The sequence below is a fragment of the Vicia villosa genome, linkage group LG6, assembly GCF_029867415.1.
Source record: "Vicia villosa cultivar HV-30 ecotype Madison, WI linkage group LG6, Vvil1.0, whole genome shotgun sequence".
Classification (NCBI taxonomy): Eukaryota; Viridiplantae; Streptophyta; class Magnoliopsida; order Fabales; family Fabaceae; genus Vicia; species Vicia villosa.
Genome location: NC_081185.1, coordinates 58,621,066 through 58,645,998, shown reverse-complemented (window position 1 = coordinate 58,645,998; position 24,933 = coordinate 58,621,066). Strand labels below are relative to the sequence as shown.

Here is a 24,933-nt window from a genome sequence, read left to right as displayed (position 1 = left end):
TTACTCCACCAGAAGATCCCATAAGTCACCATCAAATCCAAGAAAGTAACTTTTGAGTTTATCTTTCCAATATTCAAAGTTTTCACCATCGAATACAGGTGGTCTAGTGTAGCCATTGTTACCATTTCCATTGTATTGCTCAGCAGAGCCAGATGTAGATGTAGGTGGTGGAGTTTCAACCATCTTGACTTAGTGTTTTTCTCTTCCTTAATCTTTTCTAAACACGGTTAAGTACTTGCACCTTAAAACCGGCGCTCTGATGCCAAATGAAGGATAGAAAAACACTTAGAAAGGGGGAGGGGGGTTGAATAAGTGTGACTTTAAAAATTCTTAAGATAAAAACAATTGCACAATGATTTTTATCCTGGTTCGTTGTTAACGAAACTACTCCAGTCCACCCTCTTAGAGTGATTTACCTCACCTGAGGATTTAATCCACTAATCAACCTTGATTACAATGGTTTTCCACTTAGATACCTTCTAAGTCTTCTAGAGTATTCTGATCACACCTTGATCACTCTAGGAACCTTTCACAATTTAATGTAAACAAATTCTTACAGGATTATTACAATGCTTCTTAATAAGCTATAATCACAACTGTGATATTTCTCTTAAGTTCTAAGCTTAAATCTCACTAAGATATTACAAAAGTAATGTGAGGTTGAAGATGAAGTTTGATAGCTTTTGATTCAGCAGCGTTTCAGCAAGATTGAAAGAGTTGTTCGTAAATTGGTAACCTTGCTTCTGATAAGAACTTCACTATTTATAGGCATTTTGAGAAGATGACCGTTGGGAGCATTTAATGCGCTCCGTGATCCGTACAGCATTGCATTTAATGTTTCACTCTTTTGTCAACTACCTCGAGCCTTGCTTTTCCTTCTTTAACTGACTTTTCCTTTAATAGCTTCTAACGTTCCTTTTGTCATTCCGCATAGCCTGCCATCTTGTACTGTCTTCTGATTTGATCTTTGTAGATACAACGTTTGAATTAATTAGAGTCAAATAGCTTGGTGCAGATCATCTTCTTGTCTTTTGACTTTGAAGTGCTTCTAGCGTGATACCATAAGAACTTCAGTGCTTCTGCTTTTGAACTCAAGTTATTCTATACTTCAATAGACCATGTTTTGATTTTGCTTGACCATCTTCTGATGTCTTGCGAGAGCATGTTCTGATGTTGCATACTTGAACCTTCTGAGTCAGTGCTTCTTGCGCTGAATTTTGCATACTCATCATATATTTCCTGAAATGGAAAGTGCATAGGATTAGAGTACCACATTGTCTTATACAAAATTCATATACATTGTTATCATCAAAACTAAAAATATTGATTAGAATAATTTTTGTTCTAACACGAACCCTGGACCCTTGGAATACCAAACACGCCTTCTCCATCCCAACTAAACCAACCAAGCGTTTGTTAAATGTTTATAATATATAATGTATAAAATCAAGAAATTAAGATGGAAACGCGCGCCAATTTTTAAACCAGCCAGTAAGCAAGGCTCGAGGTAGTTGACAAACCTCCAATTTTTAATATGTTCCCCACTCAACATGTAAAAAACCTGCATATTTTTGCTACGATTTTACTACAAAATCCTTCGTAGCAGTTTTAACCTGGCAACACAAAAATCACATACAAGCACAAAAATGTTTCCCGAACCCCCCAGTTCCTTCGTTCAAGCCCCCTGAGCATAATGGCACCCCTAATTTCTCCTAATTTTACCTCTAGTGAAAAACCCCAATTTCAAGCTCAAGAACCCTAACCCGGCTATCAATGGTGAAACTCGTTTAAATCATGCAAACTCCAATTAAACAACCCAGGAACGTTCATAGCATTAAGACAAAGTATAATATGCAATCAAATTCCCATGAAGATGCGTGAATTGCTTTAATCGATCTTGAGTTTAAAACGACATACCTTGCCTTGGTGGATGTTATTTTGGGAGTGTTGATGCAACGTGATGATCCACAAAGCTTCAGAATTCTCCAAGGAAGATTTTGCAATCTTCAAACCTCTTTGAAACGCCCTAATTATCCAAAACTGAATTCAAGTTTGTGAAGAAATTTTATGGTCTTGAATGTGCTCTTCTGCCCCGAAAGATCGACCCCTAATGCCTTGCCCTATGTTCCCTACTTATAGTGGAACAAATTAGGTCAAAGAATTGAATCCAATCTCCATGATTTATGTAATTGAAATTTGATTGAAAATTGATTTCCAATCTTTCTAAATTTGGCCAAAATGCTCTTTCTCTTTCCAATCTCCTTGCACACAAAATAATATTGAAAATATGGAGTAAATGCTGATTGAAATTGATTCTTATAAGGCTCATTTTGAAATATTTGATTTTCCTTTCATTTATATAACTTTAAATCATTATTAAAATGAATGAAAATCATATAAAATCAAATAAAAATCCTATAATTCGTGGCAAGTGAATTTCATAGCTTGGATAACTTGTGGATCAAGATTAAACCTTAAAAAGTTAGGCCCATTTGCATGAAACTCCAATTTGAACCACTTTTATTTCACATTTTTCCTTCCAAATTGCCCAACTTTGACAAGGCATATATCTCCCTCAATTTTTAAGATATGGAGGAGTTCTAGGACTTTTTGGAAACCTCAAAATATCCTCTACAAGCCACTGAGGAAGATATTTTTCATTTGAAGATTTTATCTTGATGATATGCCCTTTGACAAAAAACTGCTTTTGGTTGACATTTGAAAATGACCTATAATCTTTTCTACCATATCTCCTAAATGAAACATTTATGGCCTTGGCATGTCAGAGACAAAATTGTAGAGAATCCAATTTCCTTCAAGATAGGCTTTGAGTGAGAAATTTTTGATGTTCCGTATGAAAGTTATGCCTGTTCAAAGTACAGTTGACTTTTTAGACCAAAACCCTAATTTAATAACTATGCCCTTTGTTGAATTTGAAGCTTTTCCTTGATGAATCATGATCAACCTTTGATCACAGGATGAATAATACCTCATAATATTGATGTTAACTAAAAATCAGGAGTTTTGACTACACTTTGACCATAGTTGACTTTTAGGTCAAACTAGTCGACTGTGAATCATCTGAGCCATTGAATGAGAAATCCTTGGAATTGAAGCTTGACTTTTGACATGGAGATAGTTTGGAATCTAATAAGCCATATAAAATACAGTGGAGACCTTGACTCATCCATTTTCTTGGGAGAATTCCTTGAGTAAACCCTTGAGCCTTGAGTCATTGAAGATGAAATGAGGTGGGAAAATTTTGGGGTATGACAGCTGCCCCTATTGAATCTTCTTAAACTTGAGGATGTAGATTGGCTTGAACGCCTGTTGGAATCTGAAGGTGGAAGAGGATTGAACACTAGAATACCCAGAAATTTGCGCTTGCTGGTGCAGGTAACAATGGTGGAGATGGGCCTAAAGATGCCATCCAGTTGTTTGACAAGATGTGTGTCTAAAGCATACGCTTTTCATTCCTGGATCATATGCATTTATTATATCTGAGGAGAGATAAAGTAATATCTTACATAAGACTACCTGAAGAGGTTCCCGAATAGGGTATATCAATGACTGATGTAAAGAAGATTAGGCTTTATACAAAGCTCGGGAAAAAAATGTCTTAGAGAAGACTAACTAAAGGCTCCCCTAAAGGGCGAGAGATATCTTAGGAAGGATTGGATAAGTGTTTTAAGAAGATTACATAGAAATGTATGATATGTCTTAAATAAGACTAACCTAGATAGGCTGAGATATGCCTTAAACAAGACTCACCTATAAAGGCTCTTAAAAAGGATATGAAATGTCTTAAACAAGACTAACCTAGAAAGGTTCCTGGAAAGGATATGATATGTCTTAAACAAAACTACCTAGAAAGGCTCCTAGAAAGGGTATTTTATGTCTTAAACAAGTTAACCTAGATATGTCTTAAACAAGAATGACCTAGAAAGGCTCCTAGAGAGGATAAGAAAGGTCTTAGAGAAGACTACCTAGAAAGGTTCCTATAAAGGATGATAAGCGTCTTGGAAAAGACTACCTAGAAAGGTTCCTAGAAAGGATAAGAAATTCTTTGGTTGTTTTTGAATTGCCTCTGAAGAAAGACTCGGAATGAAGCATCAGAATTGTATTTGTGAGCGTTAAGATTGAATCGTTGTCCTGATTGTCTCGGTATTATATCTTAGACGATAATATTCGTTTGATTGTAGAATGACCTGAAAAGGCAACATTAATTTTATGCGATGTCATGATGCATGTGTTATGTAATGAGATTCTCAAAATAAATAAGAATCTTGTATGTTATGTATGTATGTATTTTGAACAATGTATGCATGAGCTAGTTGGATGATGTATGGGCACCACTATATGGTTTAAGCGCATTAGTAATTCCGTTTAAGCATCTCTGATCAGGGAAAATAAATCCCTATTTGCTGTCGGGGATAATATTAATTAGCGTGAAGATTTGAAGGAGATCACTGCCGAGGGAGTAACATGATCAATAAACGTAGTTATCAGAAGTGAGGGCTCGCAGTTTGTTGTGTAGAAGGGATTCACTTGCTATAGTTCTAGCAAGTTTACGTGCATAAAAGGATTCGCTTGCCATGGTTCAAACAAGTTTACCTGCATAAAAGGATTCACTTGCCATGGTTCTGACAAGTTTACCTACATAAAGATTCACTTTCTATGGTTCTAGCAAATTCACCTGCGTAAAAGGGTTCACTTGTTATGGTTCTGACAAGTTTACCTCCGTAAAAGGATTCACTTGCCATGGTTCTAACAACTTCACCTGCGTAAAAGGATTCACTTGCTATGGTTCTAGCAAATTCACCTGCTTAAAAGGATTCACTTGCTATGGTTCTAGCAAATTCACCTGCGTAAAAGGATTCACTTTCCATGGTTCTCACAAGTTTACCTGCATAAAGTTCACTTCCTATGGTTCTAGCAAATTCACCTGCACCAAAGGGATCACTTGCTATGGTTCTAGGAAATTCAACTGCACCAAAGGGATCACTTGCTATGGTCCTAGCAAGCTTACATGCACCAAAAGGATCACTTGCTATGGTTCTAGCAAGCGTACCATCACCAAAGGGATTACTTGTTATGTTTCTATCAGGCTTACCAGCACCAAAAGGATCACTTGCTATGGTTCTAGCAAGCTTACCTGCACCAAATGGATCACTTGCTGTGGTTCTAGCAAGCTTACCCGCACCAAAGGGATCACTTGTTATGGTTCTAGAAAGCTTACATGCACCAATGGGATCACTTGCTATGGTTCTAGCAAGCTTACCTGCACCAAAGGGATCACTTGCTATGGTTCTAGAAAGCTTACCTGCACCAAAAGGATCACCTGCTATGGTTCTAGCAAGTTTTCCTGTATAAAGGCTTACTTGTTATAGTACTAGCAAGATCACCTGTGTAGGAGTTGTCTTGTAAATGCGTCTGCATCATGTATATGCATGTGATCCTGTTGTTTGTACAATGTAGATGTATGAACCGTTTGTATATGAATGATGTTTGATAGTGTGATGCTCGTATGCACATATCATCATTGCAGACGTTCAATGCTTGAGCGTAAATGTTGCGCGTATGTATGCTAATGCGTATGTATATATGGTGATCCCCAGATTTTATCTCCTTATAACCCATTGAATTTGTTTAAACCATGCAACATCTATGCTTATGCCAACTAGTAATGCTTATGCGTAGAATGTTTTCGGGCGGGACTTCAGGTTTCAGTCTCCTTCTAGACCATTAGGTCCTGAACCAATCCCCTGGTATCCTTTGTTTTTTTTTTTTGAATTGTCTAGGCGTTTCGATGTATGAGATGTAATATATTAACCAACGTATGCAATGTATGACTTATGATAGGTTGTTGATAACCAAAGCGTATATAGCTCGCTAACGTTGTAAGGATGTTTGATATGGTGGGGGTGTGGTGCTAGCGTGACTTCCCAATACATGCGTTTGAGCTTGAACGTATTCGTTCAGAGAAAGACTTGTGTGAGGATGCCTTTTCCTTATGTTGTGCGTTTTGCCTTGGTTTGTCTTTTTGAATTACTCCATGCCTTTGACTTTTTGAAATTCTCCATGTCTTAAACCTTTTGCAATTCTTCGCACCTTTAACCTTTTGAAATTCTCCACATCTTTAACCTTTTGATGTTCTCTACCATTTTAACCTTTCGAATTGTTCACCTTATGGATTTGATATCCACTGCCCCAATATTTTCGTGGAAAAAGATGCCTATGATCTCCAAGCCATGAAGGAAGTACCCCGAGAAATAACCTTGTCATACAAATGTGATACATATGCTTCAACGATTAGATTGAAGGGTATGCCCTTGATCTCCAGGATATGGAGGATTATCCATAGTGTTTTATCCATTTGAATTTCTCCCATGTTTGACATTCCCCTGATTGTTATTTCTTCGAGATGTAACCCAAGTCGATTGAACCTTAGGATGAATGCCCCTAGTTAATAGGATATTTGATTGTATGCCCCTGTAACCGTCGAAATTTTTCCCTAGATTAGGAGAACCCTCTGGACGTGGTTCCCCCATTCAAGAGTCTTTATAAGAAATGATCGCCTTTGATTAAACCAATTTCGATATTTCCTTGATGCTAAGTGTATATTCATAGATGACACCTTGCCCTTTTGAGACATAACTCCAATGCGATGCGCATGCAAGTTTTGAAATCGAAATCCGTTATGAATTAGAACTGAATGATCCGAGATGAATGTTTGAAGGAGCGTAGTGGTTAGGAACGGTTTTAACAACCCTAGGAGTCAGTATAACAAAATCCTGCTTAATATGTTTTCATAGTTAACCTTTCATCAATCAGGACTTTTGAATGTTGTAACTTGGCCTGGTTCATGGTTTAAGAAACAACGGATATAAGGCTCAAAATTTATTTAATCCACCCCTTTCTCCTTGATGTTCTCCAATTCTAAAGTTCATTTAATCCAATGAATGTGTTTCATTTGCAAGAGAATTGTTTCAAGCACCGATGAAAAATGTTGTAGAGAACCAAGCATTGATGGGAAGGTTCGATGATTTAGCAATCACAAGATTATCCTTTGTATTTTGCTTTTGTTTTTCTATCCCTTATTTTTGCATGATCCAATTTCTTTGAATTTGATCCATCGGGATGCCCTAATATTTGCCCAAGTCATTTTTTTGTTTTCTTTTATGGAATTTTCCATTTTGACTTAGAGGGCGCTTTCCTCCTCATTTTTTGAATGCTCCTTTTGAAATATCGATCCTTGGATTTTGAATATTGTGACTTCCATGTTGACTTTGATTTGTAAGCTTCGACTTTGATACGTCCTCGATGATGTGTTGAAGAAGAAGATGCTGTAAATATTGTTTCCATTGCCTCCTCAATTTTTTAATGAATGCAATTTCAACATGATACACACCTATTGATCCTAGGGACAATGTCCTTTGTTAATCCAATGGCTTGGTTTTACTTCTTAGTTCTGTGACTTGTAGAAGTAAATGGTGACCTCGAACTCTCCTCGGGAATGTCAAACCTGTCGGGGATAAATTGTTAGCGGTGAGTTTTCGTCGTCCGGAACTTCATGAGTTTCCTTTAACTGAACCTCTTTCACTTTTTCTAAGGGTAGTATCACACCATTTGCAACCTTCAGTATTTGTAAATTAGTATAGAAAACCTATGACCCTTTTGCCCCTTGGTGGGGAGTAAACTTATGTCGCCTTCCCTCCATCGTAATTATGCATCTTTGTTCAGGATATTTGTATGTACAAGCTTACACTCAGCAAGGAGTTTTTGACTCATGGCAAACACCACAAGTGAACAAATACAAAATCACAAGTGACTGACTCAAGGAAAAGCAAGTTTTGGCTATCTTTGCATCTGTTAGGTCGACCTAGCTCATCATCAGGTCGACTTAAACTGAAGCAAACAAAGTATGTTTCTATTAGGTCGACCTAGCTCATCATTAGGTCGATTCAAACTGAAGCAAACAAAGCATGTCTTTGTTAGGTCGACTCACCCACGCTCCTAGGTCGACCTAAACTGAAGAAAAGTCTCAAGAACGTGTTTTAACTGATTTTAGGTCGACCTAGGCTCCCAGCAGGTCGACCCAACTGGCAACAATTACAAACTGGCTTAATATACTCCATTTAGGTTGACCTAATCAATGAAGTAGGTCAACCTATCTCCTCAAAAATTGCCAAATTGTATGTTTGCTCTGCACCAACATACCAGCTCCTTTATATATCCTTTTATGTTAATTATTTCTTTTCAACACCAACAACTGAAAGAGACACAAAGGCTTCACATCTTCGTTCTTCTTCTCAACTCCAACACAAATATACACAATCATTTTTGCGTTGAGAGTTTGCGGTCAAGATCAATAACGTCCATGGAACGGAATTGAAGATTCCTAGTAGGTGAAGATTTGTGGGTTTTTGGTGAATAAAATCTGCGGATTTTGTCCTCCAAGATTGGCGAATTTTGGGGGTTTTTATCAAGAGACTTCATCAAGGATTCATCTGAGTGTGAAGATTGAAGAACAAGGGTTCAAGCAATTCAAAACCCTGCAAAAAGGGAATCAAAGTGAAGCTCTTGGAAGATACTTGATCTGGCTCAAGATCAAGGGGAAGAAGATTCAAAGGATCAACATATTCGGTTTATTGTTATCTCTTTGTTATCTTCTTTGAATAAACTGTTTTCAATCATAATGAAAGACATCCCAATTCCGGTTTGGAGTTGGAGGCAGATGTAGTCGTAGCGAGGACGAATGACGAACTTCCTGAACAAATATTGTGTTCCTATCGCTTTTATCTTTTCATTTACGTTTCTCTTAATTCTGGTCATAATTGCAAATTGATCAAAGGTTCAAGTGTTAAACTTGTGTGATAAGATTCTGCACAAACATCACAAGTTGTTAGAACAATATTTGTTCTGATCAATATTCTTAGTTTTGATGATAGCAAGTATATGAATTTTGTACGAGAAAATGTGAAACTCTAATACTATGCAATTTCCGTGTCAGGAATTATATAAAGAGTATGCTCAAAATCAGCGCAAGAAGCACTGACTCAGAAGGTTCAGCATACAACATCAGAACATGGTCTGGCAAGACATCAGAAGACGGTCAAGCAGAATCAGAACATGGGTCTATGGAAGCATCAGAAGAACTTGATATCAGAAGTAGAAGCACTGAAGTTCTTATGGTATCACGCTCAGAAGCACTTCAAGGTCAGAAGACAAGAAGATGCTCTGCACTAAGCTGTTTGACTCTGATGACATTCAAACGTTGTTTACACAAACATCAGATCAGAAGCAAGTACTAGACTGGCAGGCTACGCTGACTGACAAAAGGAACGTTATAAGCTATTAACGGTAACGTCAGTAGACACAGCGGAAACAAGGCTCGAGGTAGTTGACAAAAGAGTGAAACATTAAATGCAATGCTGTACGGATTACGCAAAGCATTAAATGCCCCCAACGGTCATCTTCTCAAGTGCCTATATATATGAAGTTCAGATGAGAAGCTCAACACAACACTTGCGCATTATACAGAAACGCTGTCAAATTCAAAAGCTTGAGACTTCATCATCAAGCTCACTACATTGCTGTTGTAATATCTTAGTGAGATTTAAGCTTAAACTTAAGAGAAAATCACAGTTGTGATAATAGCTTTATAAGAAGCATTGTAACTCTTAAAAGAATTTGTTTACATTAATTTGTAAGTTCTAGAGTGATCAGGTTGTTGATCAGAATACTCTAGCAAGTCTTAGAAGTTGTCTAAGCAGTTTGTTCCTAGAGTGATCAGGTTGTGATCAGGATACTCTAGAAGACTTAGCAGGTGTCTAAGTGGAAAACCATTGTAATCAAGTGTGATTAGTGGATTAAATCCTCAGGTGAGGTAAATCACTCCAAGGGGGTGGACTAGAGTAGTTTAGTTAACAACGAACCAGGATAAAAATCTTTGTGCAAATAGTTTTTATCTTACAAGTTTTAAAGCTACACTTATTCAAACCCCCCATTTCTAAGTGTTTTTCTATCCTTCAATTGGCATCAGAGCGCCGGTTCTAAGGTACAAGCACTTAACCGTGTTTAGAAAAGATTCAGGAAGAGAAAAATGCTTCAGTAAAAGATGGTTGGTGAAATTCCAACAAACACATCTACATCTACATCTACATCTGGCTCTGCTGAGCAATACAATGGAAATGGTAACAATGGTTATACTAGACCACCAGTATTTGATGCTGAAAACTTTGAATACTGGAAAGTTACCTCCTCGGTCTAGATGGTGAATTATGGGATCTTCTGGTGGATGGTTACAAACATCCAGTAAAAGCTACAAGCGTAAGGCTTACTAGACAAGAAATGGATGATGATCAAAAGAAGCTTTTCAAGAATCATCATAAATGTAGGACTGTTTTGCTGAATGCTATCTCTCATGCTGAGTGTGAGAAGATATCTAACAGGGAAACTGCCTATGATATATATGAGTCATTGAAAATGACTCATGAGGGAAATGCTCAAGTCAAGGAGACTAAATCTCTTGCTCTAATCCAGAAATATGAAGCCTTTAAGATGGAGGATGATGAAGATATTGAGAAGATGTTATCAAGATTTCAAACGCTAACTGCTGGATTGAGAGTTATGGACAAAGTCTACACCAAGGCTGATCATGTAAAGAAGATCATCAGAAGCTTTCCCAGAAGATGGGGCCCAATGGTGACTGCATTCAAGATTGCAAAGAATCTGAATGAGGTTTCTTTGGAAGAGCTAATAAGTGCCTTGAGAAGCCATGAGATAGAGCTGGATGCAAACGAGCCTCAGAAGAAAGGTAAGTCTATTGCATTAAAATCTAATTTTAAAAAATGCACTAACGCTTTTCAGGCTGAAGAAGTAGATTCTGAAGAATCAGAATCGGAAGAAGAAGATGAACTGTCCATGATCTCTAGAAGGGTAAACCAACTCTGGAAGAGCAAGCAAAGGAAGTTCAAGAGCTTCAGAAGTTCAAAGAAATTTGAACGAGGAGAATCTTCTGGTGGCAGAAGATCTGACAAGAAGAAGGTCGTCTGCTATGAGTGCAATGAGCCTGGACACTTCAAGAATGAATGTCCAAAACTTCAGAAGGAGAATCCCAAGAAGAAGTTTCATAAGAAGAAAGGTCTTATGGCAACATGGGATGATTCTGAATCAGAATCAGAATCAGATTCTGAAGGAGAGCAAGCCAATCTTGCACTGATGGCCACAGTGGATGATGGATCAGAATCTACATCAGAATCAGATTCTGAAGAGGTATTTTCTGAACTATCTAGAGATGAGTTAGTTTCCAGTTTGACTGAACTTCTGGAACTCAAGGCTCATCTTAGTATCAAATACAAAAAGCTGAAAAAGCAATTTGAATTTGAAACTAAGAAGCTGGAATTGGAAAATTCTGAACTGAAGGAAAAAATTTTAAAATTATCCAAAGATACTGGATCTCCTTCTGAATCGGAAAAATCCATTCCTAGTCTCAATCATATTCTGAAAGAATATGACTCGAGCTTCCTAAAGTTCTTATCTAGAAGTATTGGCAGAATTCATCTTGCTTATATGATATATGGTGTTTCTGGAAACAAAAAGTTTGGTTTTGGCTATGAGGGTGATACCTCACATAAATTTGAACCTGTTGATGATTTGAAAATCACATACAAACCATTGTATGATTAGTTCAAATATGGCCAGCACATGATATTAGGCTCACTTCACATTTACAGAGTTTTAACACTGTACACACCAAGAAGCATGTGACACAACCTAAGAAATATCATGTTGTCAAACCTAAAGAATATCATGTTGTTCCTCCTGTTAAGTATTATGCTAAACCCAAGTTCAATCAGAACTTGAGGAAGACTAACAAGAAAGGACCCAATAAATTGTGGGTACCTAAGGAGAAGATAATTTTTGTTGCAGATATCCTTAGCTGCAAAGAAGTCAAAGCACAAAATGTCATGGTACCTGGACTCTGGGTGCTCGCGACACATGACGGGAAGAAGGTCTATGTTCTAAGACCTGGTGTTTAAACCTGGTGGAGAAGTCAAGTTTGGAGGAGATCAGAAGGGAAAGATTATTGGCTCTAGAACCATAAGTATTGGTAACTCTCCTTCCATAACTAATGTACTTCTTGTAGAAGGATTAACGCATAACTTATTATCCATAAGTCAATTAAGTGACAATGGTTATGATATAATCTTCAATCAAAAGTCTTGCAAGGTTGTAAGTCAGAAGGATGGCTCAATCCTATTTACAGGCAAGAGAAAGAACAACATTTATAAGATTGATCTTTCAGATCTTGAGAAGCAAAAGGTGACTTGTCTTATGTCTGTTTCTGAAGAGCAATGGGTCTGGCACAGAAGATTAGGACATGCTAGTTTGAGAAATATTTCTCATATTAACAAACTAAATCTGGTCAGAGGACTCCCAAATCTGAAATATAAATCAGATGCTCTTTGTGAAGCATGTCAGAAGGGCAAGTTCTCCAAACCTGCATTCAAATCTAAGAATGTTGTCTCTTCCTCAAGGTCGTTAGAACTTCTGCATATTGATCTTTTTGGACTAGTCAAAACAGCATCTATCAGAGGGAAGAAATATGGATTAGTCATCGTAGATGATTATAGCCGCTGGACATGGGTAAAGTTCTTAAAACACAAGGATGAGTCTCATTCAGTGTTCTTTGAATTCTGCACTCAGATCCAATCTGAGAAGGAGTGCAAAATCATAAAGGTCAGAAGTGATCATGGTGGCGAATTTGAGAACGAATTCTTTGAGGAGTTCTTCAAAGAAAATGGTATTGCCCATGATTTCTCTTGCCCTATAACTCCACAGCAAAATGGAGTTGTATAGCGAAAGAATAGGACTCTGCAAGAAATGGCCAGAACCATGATCAATGAGACCAATATGGCTAAGCACTTCTAGGCAGAAGCAATAAACACTGCATGTTATATTCAGAATAGAATCTCTATAAGACCTATTCTAAATAAGACTCCTTATGAATTGTGGAAGAACAGAAAGCCCAACATTTCATATTTTCATCCTTTTGGATGTATGTGTTTTATTCTGAATACTAAAGATCATCTTGGTAAGTTTGATTCTAAGGCACAAAAATGTTTTCTTCTTGGATATTCTGAACGCTCTAAAGGCTACAGAGTATACAATACTGAAACATTGGTTGTAGAAGAATCAATCAATGTCAGGTTTAATGATAAGCTTGGTCTTGAAAAGCCAAAGCAGTTTGAGAATTTTGCAGATATAGATATTGACATATCAGAAGCTGTAGAACCAAGAAGCAAAGCTCCAGAAGCTGAAAGTCTCAGAAGCAATGGATCAGAAGATTAAGTTGCTGCATCTTTAAAGAATCTCAGAATTTCTGAAGAGCCAACAGTCAGAAGATCTTCTAGACTCTCCTTAGCTCATTCAGAAGATGTGATCCTTGGAAAGAAAGATGATCCTATCAGAACAAGATCATTTCTAAAGAATGACAATCAGAAGCAGTGATCAGAATCAGAAGGTGTAAAGTTGCTTCAGAACAACACAGCTGTCTTCAAGTAGTTTCTGATGGTGAACACGTGTCTGTATGGTTAGTAAAAAGCGTGAGGAATCTGATGGGACGCCGTCCTAGGTAACTGTGTTAAATCATTTCTTTTACCACGTTCTCTCACCTAACGTCACTCATCATTTAATGCAATTGATTTATTTTGATTATGTAACTGTTCATTCTCAAAATTTTATTGCATTCTTTTTCAAATCCGTCTCTATAAATACTTTTAAAATCATAACGTTAATCTTTTTTCGCTCCCATTCTCTCTTTCTTCTTGCATGCATTTTTGCAACCTTTTCAGTCTCTTCTCAAACCCTAAGCGCAAACCCAGATTTTGTTCTTCAAACTTAAGTTCTATTTCAATGGCCGCTTCATCATCTCACAATGTTGACTCATCTGTCCCTCTCCATCTTCAAGAAGAAGATCAGCAAATCACTCTGGTTGTTGCCTGTTCTATTCCCAAGAAGGATCTGGAAGTTATCTGTGAACTAATGGTAGACCTTGATAGTCTAGAAGAGCATAACTTTTGTCTTAAGGAAGACATCATTTTTCAAGGATGGGCCTCATTATTTTCTGAGTTTTGTGGACCAGTTTACCCAGATCTTGTAAAGGAATTTTGGGTGCATGCAGTTGTTGCTCCTAAATCCATTTTGTCCTTCATCCATGGGAAGTTCGTGGTCGTTACTGAGAACATCCTTAGAATGGTGTTCGATCTGAGAAACCCTGAGGGTGCTTTTGAAATTGATCAAAGGGTTGATTGGGATGTTGTGTTGTCTACTCTCTACACAGACGTTAATGAGACAAAGCGTGTCAAGGACATGAGGGATCTTTATAAAATCTGGACCAAGATTCTTCTTGGTTGTTTCTATCACAGGAAAGGAACACATGCTGCAGATTTCGTCAACAATGAGTAGAAATACATCCTGTATTGTATTGCTACTCAGAAGAAGGTTGATGTTATCTTCATTATCTTCAATCACCTGTGGAATACTGTGAGGGATTCCAGAAATTCCTTCGGAATGAAGAAGTGTACTATCATTCCTTTTGGAAGGATCATTACAAACCTTCTGGTTCACTCCAAGATTGTTGAGAACCTGGAAGCTGAAGGTAAAATCAGCGATCTTGTCGTTACCACTGGAAGTTGCTTGAATGCTCTCTGTCACACCCTAATTTTGCCCATGCTTTTATCCTATATTCGAAGTCTCATCATATCATTACCATATAATGGCTCTCTCATTTCAGGTGTTTGAATTTGAGATTTCTGTCGCCTTTAAGAGTTAGAGTTCACTTGAGTTTTGTTGTAAGTTGCAATTAGGGTAGCTTAGCAAGTACTATAATTTTGATTCACTAGGTAGTCATTCATTAGTTGTTACCTTGTCTCATATATTGCATTTAGTTTTGATTAGTCCATAGGACTAGTGATTTCATTTTCATTCATTTTTGCATAAATTCAAGTGTGAAGGCTTCTTTGATAAGAAACCAATATCATTTTTTGAGATGATTCGAGTTAAGGTTTTAATGGAACAATTATATTCCAAATTGGAAACCTTGTTTCTTTACAAGAATGTTTGAATGTAAGTTACAATCATTTGGAGAGTAATGTTCCTAAAAGTGGTTTTTTTTTCAAATTCAATACTTCTCATGCACATGATTTAAGCAACAATAAAGGCATACGTGGTAATTTCTAAGGTGACAAGAAAAAGTGATACAAATCCATTTTCAATTTGGTTCTTCAATGGAAAAGCTGTATATAATGACATAATTGAAGCTACCAACAATTTTGACAATTTGAAACGTGATGAAGAGAATTTAAATACTGAGTATAGAAGCATTTGAAAGTAAGGTTGAAACTTAGACAAATACAAGGCCAAAAGCATTGATACAATATTCAACCGTTAGATTCAAAGGGACAATAAAGTGAACAAACAAAAGGAATGCCTATTTGAATCTCTATTACAAGTTCAAGTCATGGGGAAATAGTACGAAATTGAGTTTTCATTACAAACTCTTTGAATTAATTTATTGCATTGAGCTACATGGACTTCAAAATAAATATTTGAATCAATTTCATTACAGCTTGTTACACTGAATCAATTTCTTACAAATTTGAATAAGTTGTTACACTACACATTCCTTGAGTCATTTGGTTACATTGGTAGCTATCTTTGAGTTAATCTAAAGAAAAAGTTCCAAGGATGCGCATCCCGTATGATATTTCCTTCGGTTATTACGTCTCGTAAGCCATGCACTTTTTTAAGTGTTGAGTTTGTTGCCTTGCATTGAAATCTTTTTGTTCTTTTAGAAAAGAGGTAAATAAAAATCAATTTTATGTTATAAACAAAAATGAGATGTTTTCAATTAGATTTGATTATGCATGATTAGTATGAGGTCACCTTTTTTTCAATCATTTGTGATGAGTCAAGCATCATTTAATTTGTTTACTTGCTGGCAAAAAGAGTAATTTAAATCTAAGACAAAGAGTGATTTCAATGTTGCAATTAACCTCTTTCCCATACATATGCACTTCATCACTCTTTTAATGAAATTATCATCATCATCCATCATGGCCAATTGAAATTGAAAACAATTAAGGTGAAGTTTTCATTCAAGGTGTATAAAACTCACGGCTTTGGAATACAAATGAATAAAAGGTGGAGATTGAAACTTTTAATTAAATTTGATTTCACACTTTTTGTTATTATTACAAAGTTACATGGATTCTACAATATATCACATGGTTTTATCACCATTCCATATAAAGCTAGTCAACACAAATTGTTGAGATTCAAAAGCATTTGGGAGCAGCAGAAAAAGAATTCCGTTTAAAGTTTCATAGAAGCTGTACTTAGAAGCTTATAATTTCAACTTGTAAACACAAGTCTCAAACTCAGTACAGAGAAATGAGTTCTGAAGGTTCTGTCATGTGAAAAAAGAAAGACGCAATTAGGAAGAGAATTTAAAGTTGCAAAATATTTGAATTGTGAAGCAGTATAGATAGATTCATTCGGCATCAGTTATAAGGCCTGGAGCTTTGCACTTTGAGGCTTCATGAAACTTGAGTGATCACGCCCATAAATTCGACCTTCTTCGTACTATCTTGGGAGTGGCTTGATAAGACTTCTAAAAAGACCTGTCACAGTGGAGCTTGCAAGAAATGTAATTGACTGCGGATTCAATTGATTCACCAGAGACCTCACGCTCATATGGACGGACGTCCTGAAGTTTGACAGAACATATAAAGCATGTCAACATCATTTCAAAGACAAGTTTAGGCCAAGAAGGCAAAAAAAATGATTCAACATCAAGTTAGTGCAATCTTACGAACCTATGAACATCAACCTTCTGAATTCCCGAGCTCGTCGCATCCTTTGAATTTAAGAAGTTCCAAGTTCCAAAGCCTTCAAAGCAGCGTTCTTACATTGTGTACTCCAAGTTGAATTTGAATCTGTCAATGCAACAAAGATAATTCAAATCTAGCTATGAGTAAAATTTGGATCAAACATGTGTCCGTTAGAAAAATCTCACAAAATGCGTATCAGAAAGATTTGAATTTCACAGCCACGATTCACATTCAAAACTCCTGAAAAATAGGGGATTTTAATCCACCTCACTAAAGTTTTCGAGTCAAACTTCCATTCCTAATTTCTCTCTAACTCTGAGGCACTCCAAAGTCAGTCACGATTCATTCAGTTTCCTCATTCCAAACTGAACTCCCTAAATTCACTCAGTCCACCCTCAACTCCTGATTTCTGAGTCAAATCACTCCCTAAATTTTCTCTAAACCTATCACACGTACAAGGCTAAACCTCCACTATATATAAGGTGCTCTAACTCACTCATCGGGCACGGAAAAAAGTTGGCTCACAGATACATAGCACTCAAAAGAAATCCCCCAAAACCTATTCACTTAAAGCTCTCACTACCGAGTAATTGAGGCTTCACTCTGAAGCTCCGAATTGCTCAGGGCTCAGCCCCTGTGTACCGACAATTGCCGAAAGCTACAATACAACTACTAACGGCAGAGGGATTCGCAGAAGAGAAAGAAAAGCAGATTAGCAAAAACAAAAAGAGCAAAAGAAACTCACCGAAGGGGCTCGCCGGCGCCGTCGAACCAGGTACTTCGAATCATTCTCTTCACGTTTTTTTTTCATGCCATGTAGTGTGTAACTGTATGTATAATCGTAGATCCAATATGATTTGGTAATTAGCTTCAAGAATAGTGTCCGATTTAGGATTTTGTTGAAATTTAGGGTTCAAAGTTTAGTCTGATTTGAAGGGTTTAGGCTTGAAATTAGGAGAATCCAATGCCATATTTGGGTTTAGAAGATAGTAATTAGTAGGGAAGGTGTCCAATTTTGGGTGGTCGAACATAGATCGCCGCCGCCGGCACCATGGAGTGATTCCCGACGCGGCGGCTGATTTGTTTTCCAACGAGTGCTGTGAGAGAGGAAGAATACGAAAGAGGAAGAAGAAGCCGTGTGGTGTTTTCTTTTGGTTTCTTGTATGTTTCATCCATGTTGCTTTTATTCTTATTTTTTTAATTGTTATAATGCATTGCCACATGTCTTCATACAATTGGTTAGGTCATATTTTTAAAAGTCAAATAATTTGTTTTTTTAGGATTAGTAATGTTAATTCATAATTTAGAAAAAGTTGAAAAAGCATTTGGCATGCTGCAACGTTAGTTCCAATGTCTCTATAATTTTAGTTTCATTTCTTTACTATTTTCATCATTTTTGTTATTATTACTAGTCTATAATTTAATTTTAGAAAGAAAAAAGGGGAGATTAGTGTTTTGGTTTGGTTTACTTTTTTGGATTTAAGTTTACTAGTTTTAATTTAGTTATTTATTTAGGTTAGTTTTGTTAGAAAAAATAAATAATCAAAAACAAAAAGAATGTGATATACATATGATCAATCCTTTTTTCATAATTAAAATAAAAAAAGCAAAAGTCACTTTCATAATCAAAAACTTCAAACTTCGATCGGATGTCGAGTTGTATTTTCAAAGCATTTACATAATAAACTTGGATGTGAAAAAGGTTGGTTGAGCACCGCTTGCTCCTCTAACTCCGAGTATTTAGATCGTTGGTTGTTAGACCTATTGTCTAAGACTCGTCCTCAATGTGTAAGAGACCTAATAGGTGAATCTTGTTTCACATCATATTTTCATAAGAAAACTTTTGGGATGAACATGATTGGTTGAACATATTTTGTTCCTCTGATTCCTAGTATTTGGATCGTTTGTTGTTCAAGACTTGTGGTCCAATACTTGTCACCCACATAAAAAACAACTTCAATCCATCAAACTACCTTTTCGCCCTTGTGCGACTTTCCGAAAACCTTTTCAAAATGAATGTGCCTTAGCAATTTCAATACGAAACGAACACAAAGACTTAGCCTCTCAGACGAGCAAACAAGTCAAAGTTCAATCGTTTCAAATGTCTAATGCATCTTCTTATAAAATCAACCAACAAACCCGTGGTTTTTCTACCCCGAACTACGGAGCTCTGACTTTCTCTTTCCTAAGTAGAAGATTGCAAACATTTTATGATAGTACTCGAACGCGACATTAACTAAATGGGTCCCGTTGAGTACAACGGACGTGAGGGGTGCTAACACCTTCCCCTTGCGTAACCGACTCCCGAACCCGATATGGTTGCGATGACCATTCCCTTTTCTTTATAGGTTTTATTCGACGTTTTACCCGTTCTTTAGGAACAAATAAATATCGATGGCGACTCTGTTAATTTTTGCCGGCCGCGACACTCTCACCTTGAGAAAGATGAGTGCCATTGATGCTGTTATCAAAACCCCTCAACCTCTTCCTGGAGCAAGAAGCAGAAGAGATCCTATTCTTGCTGACTTTGAACCCTTCTTCATAAGTGAGGTACCAGGAGTCAGAACTAGATACCTGAAGTCACTCAAGGAAGATGAAGGAGTAAAAGATCAAGAAAAAGGTGCTCCTGCTAAAGTAGGCCGCAAGAAAACTTCTACTTCTAGGGCTGCTGCCTCGGAAGATGTTTCAGAAGCTGCTCCTGAAACTGCTGAAAAGAAGGAAAGAAGGACCAAAACAAAATTTGATCATCCTTCTGATAATCAGGTGAAGGTAGTTCAGAATGTAGCTGCTGCTACTGTTAAAGAGGTTGTTCCAGAAGAAGTTATTGCTGAAGTCGTTCAGGCTGTTTCAATTGAATTTGAAAAGAATAAGAAGGAGGCTGCTGAAAAGAAGAAGAAGAAGAAGAAGAAGTCGAATAAAAATGTTGAAAATGTTAAAGCTGTTGAGAAGAAGAAGATCAGAAAAAGGAAGTTAATAATTAATGACTCCGATGAAGATGAGGAGGATGTACAAGAAGCTATGAATCAGCAAGCAGAAGCTGTGAATCAGCAGGTAGAAATCTCGCAAGGACCAACAACTCAAGCAGTTGACGGTCAGAATGTTGCTGAAAATGAGAAGGAAGCTCTAGAATCTGCCAGAAGACGAGAAATTTCTCGAGGAAAGGCAAAGATTGTAGTAGAACAGAAGAGTAAGAAGCAGAAGAAGCTTGAAGCGGTGTTTGAAGCTGTTCAGAAGGTATCTAAAGGTATACATCTCTCTGAACCTGATTTTGTTCCTGCTTTACGTTCAGAAGTTGCACCAATAGTTGTTGCCCAAATTCATGAACCAGTAAATCAACCAGATAAAGCCCCATCAGAATCACCCATCAAAATCCATGTTCTTACACCTCCCACTTCTCCTGTAACAAAAATCCTTACTCCTCCTCCTTCACCCATTCCAAATGTTCCCATCCCTTCTCCTCCACCCGCAACCAACCTCGCTTCTGACCAAGCCCTTGATAATCCTGTTCTTGATATACCACCCCTACAAACTCTCTTTCCACCTCACACAAACATATCCACTTCTCAACCACCTCCCCATGCAAACTATGAACCTATTCCTTCCACCTCTCAAAACAACCCATGTGTTTCTGATCTTCCAAATTCTGCATCACATGAGCAATTGCTCCGTGATTGCAACTACACTCCCAAGCCTCGTCCTGAAGCTGAAATGGTAGTGTTAGATTCTGACAATGAAGCAGAATCTTCTTATCGGTTGGATAGAGAGCCTTAGCCATATTCTGTTCCTAACCCCGTCTCTCCTATAACCAAAATAAAATCCCGCCGAGTATACCCTATTGGTGTAATTTTTGAATTGGTAAAGAAGAATCTCAGAAGAGTCTTTGATACTCTCAGAATCGTTGAAAGTGCTGGCCTGAATGAAGTTGCTATGCGAAAGTTCTGGAGAATCTTCCGAAGGAAAGCAGATGCTTGTTTTGAAGAACTTCAGGAAGTTTGTGTAGAAGCTGCTCCACGGCCTTGTGGAATTCTGAGAAGTTATGAAGACTTCTGGTTCGCTCGTCTCGGAGGGAGATATATCTTTGAAGAGAAGAGGTTTGTGGATGAGTTGGAAGAAGCAAGAATTGCTGCTGCAATGGAAGCTAACCCTTGCAGGGAAATTTTGGTCTGGAGACCTCAATATCCTGTGCTTCTTGGAGACTTCAGGACACTCTTTGAATTTCAGAGGGAAAATCCTTCTGAGGAAGACCCAAGCTTGGTCATTCTAGAAGTTGTTGACCCACCAGAAGTTGAAGGTCCTTCTGCTCCACAGAATCTTGCTGCCATTCTTCAGGCTCTTGAGAATGGAGATTCTGAGGTTCCTGCTGCAGAGTATGGAGATACTTCTATGGAAGAAGCAGATGCTGAAGATCATGTTGCTGAAACTATTCCTGTTGAGGAAAATCCTGCAAATGATCTGACTATGGAAGCTACGGATCAGAATGCCATCCCTCTGGAAAGAAGTGGTGAAGCTTCTTCTAATGAACCTTCACGTCTTGCAAGGACTTTGGAAGTCATTCAGAAGAACCAGGATGAGCAGAGATCAATCACCGCTGAGTTTCGTGCTTTCTTGGAGAGGCAGAATGAGAGCAATAATGGGATTCATGATATGCTGGCTAAGATCGTGTCAAAGCTAGGGTCATCTTAGTCATTGAGTCTTAGATTGTGTTCTTTTGTTTTCCTGCATCTGTTTTTCTATGCATCTTTTCCTTTCCCTCCCTCTTGTACTTCTGACAATCTTTTTCCTGTGCTTAATGAAATTATCCTTTTCTTCTATGTGTTTGTCTTGTTTTTTCATCTGAATCTTTTATGTTTTTGATTTTATGACAAAAAGGGGGAGAAAAATGTGAAAAATGTGAAAAATGTTTTTGATCTTTTATCTTTTATCAGTTGCTGGGAGAAAGGCTCCACATTTCTAACACAACTTGCAAAGTTCTATGTCTTTAAGTGTTGTTTTGCAGGAATTGAAGATCCTCTTTAAAGCTCAACATGAGAAGCAAAGAGATGAGGAAAAGAAATTCTATAAAGAAGCAAGCTGAGTGCTATAAAGCTTCAAGATCAGAAGCAAGAAGGAAGAATGTTCTGATATTCTGATGATAGAATATACTTTCATTCTTATTCCTTATATGTTCTGATGCATGTTTTTAGTTACAAAATATGCTATGAAACATTATGATTGTTTGATCTGATACATACTATATGTTCTGAAACATATTCTATGTTCTGAATCATTCATGTTGACTTTTGTCGTTTAGTTTGTTCTATAACATTTCAGGATGTAGAGATGCTCTAATGATGCCCCGGTACATTCAACAATGTTCTGATACAATCTAGCATGCAATGACTCAAGAAGAAATTCAAGCTCTGAAGCTGTCTAATGGAAGCAAGAATCAGAAACTATGAATATTCTGAAGATCTAGGAAATTCAAGTTCTGAAGCTGTCCTATGAAAGCAAGAATCAGAAGTTGTGAATGTTCTGAAGATCTAAGCATATGTGGACGTCTCAACTGAAATACTCAGGGAAGTCTTTTATTTATAAAACTCTTCTAGTATTTATTTCAGGGGGAGATTATTTATCTAAGGGGGAGATTGTTAATCTCAGGGGGAGACATATTCACACAATGTCTATATGCTTATGCTATAGCTATGTAATTGTCCTAAGCCGTCTGTCTTTTCTGATTGCAAATTCATATCATTTATGTATGTTTTTGTCATCATCAAAAAGGGGGAGTTTGTTAGATCAAGATTTGTTCTGATCAATATTCTTAGTTTTGATGATAACAAGATTATGAATTTTGTATGAGAAAATGTGGTACTCTAATACTATGCAATTTCCGTGTCAGGAATTATATAAAGAGTATGCTCAAAATCAGCGCAAGAAGCACTGACTCAGAAGGTTCAACATGCAACATCAGAACATAGTCTGGCAAGACATCAGAAGATGGTCAAGCAGAATCAGAACATGGGTCTATGGAAGCATCAAAAGAACTTGAGATCAGAAGCAGAAGCACTGAAGTTCTCATGGTATCACGCTCAGAAGCACTTCAAGGTCAGAAGACAAGAAGATGCTCTGCACCAAGCTGTTTGACTCTGATGACATTCAAACGTTGTTTACACAAACATCAGATCAGAAGCAAGTACTAGACTGCGCTGACTGACAAAAGGAACGTTAGAAGCTATTAACGGCAACGTTAGTAGACACGGCAGAAACAAGGCTCGAGGTAGTTGACAAAAGAGTGAAACATTAAATGCAATGCTGTACGGATTACGCAAAGCATTAAATGCTCCCAACGGTCATCTTCTCAAGTGCCTATATATATGAAGTTCTGATGAGAAGCTCAACACAACACTTGCGCATTATACAGAAACGCTGTCAAATTCAAAAGCTCTCAAACTTCATCATCAAGCTCACTACATTGCGGTTGTAATATCTTAGTGAGATTTAAGCTTAACCTTAAGAGAAAATCATAGTTGTGATAATAGCTTTATAAGAAGCATTGTAACTCTTAAAAGAATTTGTTTACATTAATTTGTAAGTTCTAGAGTGATCAGGTTGTTGATCAGAATACTCTAGCAAGTCTTAGAAGTTGTGTAAGCAGTTTGTTCCTAGAGTGATCAGGTTGTGATCAGGATACTCTAGAAGACTTAGCAGTTGTCTAAGTAGAAAACCATTGTAATCAAGTGTGATTAGTGGATTAAATCCTCAGGTGAGGTAAATCACTCCAAGGGGGTGGACTAGAGTAGTTTAGTTAACAACGAACCAGGATAAAAATCTTTGTGCAAAAAGTTTTTATCTTACAAGTTTTAAAGCTACACTTATTCAAACCCCCCCTTTCTAAGTGTTTTTCTATCCTTCACAAGTCACCACACATTGAATCATAATCAATTTGGACATTATTACCAAGTGTTTGATATATTGCTTCAACCATTATCAAGTCATTACAAACAAAGTTAATCAAGGAAGTAGTTAAACGATTTACATTAGCTTAACTGATTGATTCTATAAGCAGTCTTTTCATCGTCAACTCTTAGCTATTTTGTGATTTCATCACATATCCGATCCTTTCAATAGTGGTTCGGAATAGACGCGAGTCGATCCCGAAACGCTTTCACCTAAACTTGAAATAAGTCCAAAAAATTCCGAGGCATCTATTCACCCCCCTCTAGATCCTCAAGCCTAGCGTCTAACAATATTGCCCCAGTCGGGCTGACCCTTGCCCCCTAAGTTATCATAGAGCATCCTTGTAAACTTTGCTATGTTCTAAGACGAACCCCTTTATGCCTAGATATCTCTTGAATGTTTCTATGGGGGAACTTCTTTGTTGAACTGATCCTTGCTCGATGATAACCTTTATTGTATTTACAATCTTGTTACGAAAAGGCCTGGACATGTGGCTGGCATGGTGAAAGGCATCCCTTTTCTCTTGGTAAGACCGAGCACAGTTTTATCTCCTAATAATTTATCCTTCTCTCTCCGTAGTTTGTGATCCTTTTGATTTTCTTCGTGAGTCTCAGGAAATCGGTTGGCACGGTAAGTATGGATGCGTGCGAAGATAGAAATGCAAATGTAAATGTATGAATGTATGGAAATGCAAATGCATGTGTAGCAACCTGCCCTAAAAAATAAGCTTTTTAGAGTCGCCACCTATTCTACTAGGGCGAATAGGAAACCCCATGCATTATAAAGATTCGGGGTAAGATTATTATAATCAGGTCAAGGGAAGGTGTTAGGCACCCTTAACCCTTTCCTAAGGTTTTCATATAAGGTAAAGGCTTATGGCTAAAATTGTTAAGGTTTAATAGCTAAGGAAATGAATCGGGAGAAAATGAGATTTATGGGGAAGGGGACTCGCCTTGTTACCAAGTGCATACGTACCTCCTTATGGAGGATTAGAGTCTACGTTGTTCGGGGTAGGGTTGTACGCCTTAGATTTTAGTATGGGGTTGCTTAAAGGTAGTTTGAGTTACCTTATCTTAGTTTTGAAATGTGAAGTTCGTAA

At 37.4% G+C, this 24,933-nt stretch overlaps 1 long non-coding RNA gene across 1 annotated transcript; it reads right to left on the bottom strand.

Moving 5' to 3' along the window:
* Nucleotides 1-16,210: 16,210 nt before the first annotated feature.
* On the bottom strand, nucleotides 16,211-18,062 carry LOC131611567 (uncharacterized). Its single transcript, XR_009286999.1, has 3 exons — nucleotides 17,644-18,062; nucleotides 16,884-17,003; nucleotides 16,211-16,774 (listed from the first exon to the last, which is right to left on the bottom strand). It is a non-coding gene; the product is annotated as an uncharacterized LOC131611567 (long non-coding RNA).
* Nucleotides 18,063-24,933: the final 6,871 nt, after the last annotated feature.